Below are 6,185 nucleotides of genomic sequence, written 5' to 3'. Positions count from 1 at the left end.
CCCGAGGGCCTGTGCTCTGATTCTCCAACAGGGGCTTGTGGAGGCCTCTCTTGGGTATGTTACCAGCACTCCTGACATCGACCCACTAGATGCCAGCAACATCCTCATTGTGAGGATCGGAAATGTCTCCAGACGAATCTATTGTTAGCAGTGTCTATAGCTAATAATACTGCATTGTATACTTAAACTTTGCTAAGAGGGTAGAGCTTATGTTAAGTGTTCTTACCAATTAAATTAATTAATTAATAATGAATGAGACCAGGAAGAGACTTTGGGAGGTGATGGGTAGGACTATGGCTTTAAGGCATTGATGATTTCACAGAGGTCTATACTTATCCACAAACTCACTGAATTCGATACATTAAGTATGTACAGCTTTTGACATGTCAAAAACAGGTCTCCAGACACTGCCAAAATGCCTCCTGAGCAGAATTCTTCTCCCACCACCCCACCCCCAACGCATTGAGAATTAGTGGCGTAAAATATGCTACCTCCAGAACCCAAAGAGGTCTCCCAGTTTCTGTCTTTGTGAAAAGGTATTCAAAATGTGGCAATTTTTCTTTCACTCCTGGCGAGAATATCCTGGCATGCCCACTGGATGCCTCAAAACTTCACGGATATGTCAATTCATGCCGTCTTACCAAGGGCCCAAAGCGTTATAGAGCCTCTTACTGATCCTCATGTCAAATTAGCATGGTGTCAATATGATAGGCCAATGAGATATCTGGGGATGTTCAAATGGTCTAGCTCCATGAGTTAATAAAACGCTGAGGCAAATTAAATGAATGAACACTTTGCCTATACTCTATGAATATGAACTATTTCTGATTCACTAGCGGACTAGAAAAGAATGCATTTGCCAAATCAGTGGTGACACATACCATGTACCTGACGTCTTATCAATCTGTTCTGGAAGCAATAAGAGGCGCACAATAACTATGACTGGAATACTCTTTGTTTAAGTTGACAGTAACTACAGATATTTGCCACAATCTATCCTGTCTCTGAATGGGCCAGACTAGTGAATCAAGCAGAAATGTGATAGAGCTCACCAGTCTTTCATCCTTTAGCACTATCCCACTGCACCTCTGCTAGGATGCAGGGTTGTTTTGGGTATACCCTACCAAATGAAGGCTTGGAGACAGTTTCAGAGGTTTCTGCTTGGACTCTCTAAATTTTTTTTTTCTCAGTTATATTTCCTTATTCAGGAGAGACACAGAAAGAAAGGCAGAGACATAGGCAGAGGGAGAAGCAGGCTCCCTGCGGAGCCTATGTGGGGCTCAATTCCCGGACTCTGGCATCAAGCCTCTGAGCTAAAAAAGAAACTCACAATTTCAACAAGAAACACTTTTAGCTACGTAAAATCAGACAGAAAAAAAAAACTATTGCAAATGACATCAATCTATATTACAAAAGGATTCTGATTATACTATACAATGTCTTCACCTTGTCCTGTCAGAGTAATGTTTTCTACCTAACCGATCACAATGCTGAATTTTTCCCTATACTTATAAATACTCTTCTTATTAAGTTAAACTTTCCGCCTTGAGAAATTGTTACCACTCTTTACCAATACTAAGATTCACACAAAAAAAAAACTTACCTTTTAGCGTAGTCAACTGCATTTATATTTGCTTTTTCTACTAAAAATGCCACCATTTTCTCTTTTTTTTCATTTATAGCAGTAAAGCGTGGTGAGGCCATCCTGTAGGAGTGCAAACAAAATTTATAATTTACAAAATTACATATTTGGATAATGAATCGTAAAAATTCTGAACGATCCTGTAACTTAAACATGTAACATAGAAAGTAAATAAAATTAGCCCTTTCGTTCTCAGCCCTCCATGGTTTCACCAGCTGCTCCTTCTTTTAAAATACTGCTTTCTCACGGAGCATGGGTGGCTCAGTTGGTCAAGCATCTGCCTTCAGCTCATCAAGCTCAGGTCATGATCCAGGTCTCAGGATGGAGTCCCACCTTGGGCTCCCTCTGCAGCAAAGAGTCAGCTTCTCCCTCTCCCTCTGCCCCTCCCCTCCACATCGTGCTCTCTCTCCTGCTTGCTCACTTCTCTGTCTCTCTCAAAAACATAAAGTCTTTTTAAAAACTAAAATAAAAATAATAAAATAGACCTCCTCTTCTCTTCAACAGATTACCTGCAGTCATTCCACAAACTCGCTTTCAAACATTGCCTGGCTCCAAGAATCTTGGCTTCTCTCACAATATATATCATGGTATACCCTAGTTATTTTATTCCACACCATCTAAACCAAAAGATTCTAGAGGGGAGGGGTTATTTTTTATCTCTGTATCTCCACTCTCTAAAACACAGTAGTAAATATTTAAAGTATCGTTACTGATTTTAATGGATATCTCCGGAGTAGTGTTTCTTCAATTATATTCCAAAGAACACATGATTTGCAAGAGATACTGTGCCCCAAAAGAAAGATTCAATGATCATCTATGTTTGTGAAACATTACAAAACTGCGCTATACATGTAGCACAAATGAACCCCATTTACATTTGCTTATCCCCATTTGACAATTCCTTCTTTTGTAGCAAACATTAATACTTGAGAAACAAGAGTTCCCAGGGATATAGTTTTAAGAACTTTCCAATAAAGGTAAGGGTTTTCTCCAGGTTGTACAAACTTGCTGGATTCTCATCTATCAATGGTATGGGGATCCCAGATGTCAACATAAAACACTCCAGCTCCAAATGAGTCACTAAGGAGATGGACTCTGAATGAAAAGAGCTAGGTTTCAGGGCAGCTGGGTTGTGCAGGCAGTTGAGGGACGCTTGGTTTTGTCTCAGGTGTGATCTCAGGGTCGTGGGATCCAGCCCCACATTGGATTCGGGGCTCCCCTGGCACTGAGCACCAAGTCTGTTTAAGACACTCTCTCTCCCTCTCCCTCTCCACCTCCCCCACCCCCACAAGCCTGTGCATGTGTGTGCTGTCTCTCTAAAATGCATAAAGAAACCTTTTAAAAATTAAAAAGAAAAGTAAATAAATAAAAATCAAAGAAAGAAGCTTCAAATGAATTTTGACCACTTAATACTAAATAATCTTTGGTTAAGGTGGGCCCACAATGAGATGAGCACTCGGTGTTATTCTTTATGTGGGCAAATGGAACTCCAATAAAAAATTGTGGGTTTTTTTGTTTAAAATAAAAAATAAGAACAATAAAATATTAAAATAAATAACTAATAAATAGTCCTTGGACTTTCTCCTATTATACCATGATAAAGTTTTATCTTAACTGTTAGAAAGCTCAGTATGAGATTTTTCTCATTTTTACCCTTTTATTCAAATTCATTTCCATATAACATACTATTAGTTTCAGAGGTAGAAGTCAGCGGTTCCTCAGTCTTATGTAACACCCAGGACTCATTCCATCATGTGCCCTCCTTAATGTCCATCACCCAGTTATCCCATCCTTCCACTCCACCCCTCCAGTGACCTTCAGTTTGGCTCCTATGATTAAGAGTCTCTTAGGCTTTGTCTCCCTCAGTCTCTCTGGTTTAAGTTTTGCTCTTCTTCCCCTTCTCCTCTGTCTTGTTTCTTAAGTTCCACATATGAATGAGATCATATGATAATTGTCTTTCTCTGACTGACTCAGGGTATTACGCTAAGTGAAATAAGTCAATGAGATTTTATTCTCAACTATACTCATTCTGAGAACCTAATGCACATCTACTTCTAAAAAAACCTGTTTGTATTCTAGTTTCTATTATCATTGCTATTTTTGATTATTTATAATTTAGACTAAGTGTAAATCAGAAATAAAAATGTCATGACTTACCAATAAAAATTCTAATACTAGATGAGCACTGGGTGTTTACATGTTGGGAAACTGAGATTAAGTAAAAACTATTATTCACAAATTCTAATACTGCTTTATACGGATTATTTTTAGTATAATAAAAGCTACTATGTAAATTGAGTATTTAGGGAATAATACCAAGGAGAAAGAGAATACTGTCTGGAATATGCATAATCTATCCAAGGAGAACCAGGATTAACCTCACATGGCTTACAGATATTCCAAAAGGTACATGATTACTGTACATATATAGAAAAAATGTTTGTAAAAAAAATGACTTTCAATTCCTAACTTAGAAAATTCATCCCGAGGCACCTGGGTGACTCAGAGGGTGAACATCATGATCCCAGGGTCCTGGGATCGAGCCCATATCAGGGTCCCCATAGAGAACCTGCTTCCCCCTGTGCCTAGCTCTCTGCCTCTCTCTGTGTGTCTCTCATCAATTACTGAATAAAGTAATGAAAAAAATAAGGAGACAAAGAAACAGAAAATTCAATCCCAATCCTAAGAAATTAACATAAAATACAAAATATATATTATAAATTAATATGGAGTGTCTTGAAAATCTTGAAATCTTTGTCAACATATACCATAAAACAGTAATTGTAAACTCAATGGTTATGGAGGCAAAGCAGGTGACACGAGTCAGTGAAGAACCTAGGCGGGGACACGAGCAAACTGGAGACACACGCCTCCTATAAAGGGACAGCCTCTGCACAGCATGCTAAACAGCAGCATGGGCTCAAGGTACCAGAAGTGATCTGTAAGAAAAGCTCAAAATCCAGAGTTCTACATGCGTGCCATAATTTTAAATGTTAGCTCAACTGACAGTGGAAACTAAATACATCCGGGGGCCACATTTAGTCTATAGCCTACTTGTGTTTTTCTATTTGCTGTGACTGTTTCCAATGGCCGTGCGTAAAACAAATACTTGGACATCAAACCTTTCCTAAAGCATCAGGATCATGTTTTACCAACAAATTAGGCCCCACCTTCTAAGGAAAATTGCTGTGAAGACTCATTAACACCTACTGTCAGAATTTTCCAATGCTTGTTTCAACTACAATCTATTTGTATTTACTTCCCTCACATTGCTAACCGAACAGACAGGAGTTCAGAGGAATGCTGAAGCAAAGTTATTAAAACAATTACCATCTGTATTGTCACTAACTACATGCTGAATGTTTAACACAGTAGTGATTATGCACTATGCCAGGGCCCTATGAATTTGAAAGACATCCTAAGATAGTCTATCGTACAGCTTCAACTAAAAAAGAAGGTTCACGGATTTCTACTGCTGCAATTGGGAAAACCCTGCTTGTAATAATCAGAATGGTAGCAAAACACATAATCTTTAAAGGGTCAGACTCTACTTATTAAAAGACTACTCATAAAGACTTCCCATCTGGGTGCCAGTGAATGACTGATAGCTGGAAGAAAAGGTAATTATTTTTCAAGCCAACAGAGATGACCAATAATTTTCATCTGTAATTCTCAAAGAGATACAGACAGATGAAAGGCTAATGTTGGAGAGAGTGGAAGGAAGTAGCCAGTATCCAACTTCAGTTAAATCTCTTCCAGAGATTTAATATTTTTACATCTCTAAATTTGTATATGTATACCTACCCATTCAGTAGTTCTTAGCCAAGAGTTGTAACAGAATCTCAAAACCCTATTTCCAAATTTCTGCGTACACACGTTATTGGATTCACTCCATCGAAATCTTCACGGGACAGTTTAGGCTTGTAAATTCTTTTAAAGTTCCCTAGTTGACTGTGATTCACCAGCACAAGTCTAGCTGAGAACTAGTACAGTACACAACCATGCCAGTCTCCCCTTTCACCTATGTGGCCAATTCTCCCTATCACTTGAGGATTCAGCCAAAAACAGAAATGAGTCACTTATCAAACCTGCATTCCATTTCCATGGCTAGAGGTAGAACAAGGACTAGTAAACTCAAAATGCAACTTGATTCCATTATTTACACACTCCTTACTTCCTTCCCATCAAGACATTCTAGATTTGCAAGCAGAGTTTAGACTCGTATCTAAGTGGCTATAGCTGCAAAATACTATACTGTGTTCTTTCCTCTGCTTGTCCACTTTTTGTTTTTTTTTAAGATTTCTATTGATTTATTCATGAGAGTCTGAGAGAGAGAGAGAGACAGGCAGAGACACAGGCAGAGGGAGAAGCAGGCTCCTCCATTCAAGGAGTGCCATGTGGGACTCGATTCGGGAGACCATGGGATCATGCCCTGAGCCGAAGGCATATGCTCAATCACTGAGCCACACAGGCGTCCCTTTTCGTGCCCATTCAACCACCAGTTTACTGCCAATCTGATGTCCTTAGAGTCCTCCTAGAATTG

Source organism: Canis lupus, chromosome 2 (genome assembly GCF_003254725.2).
Source record: "Canis lupus dingo isolate Sandy chromosome 2, ASM325472v2, whole genome shotgun sequence".
NCBI classification, from domain to species: Eukaryota; Metazoa; Chordata; class Mammalia; order Carnivora; family Canidae; genus Canis; species Canis lupus.
This window is presented reverse-complemented; position numbering follows the sequence as displayed.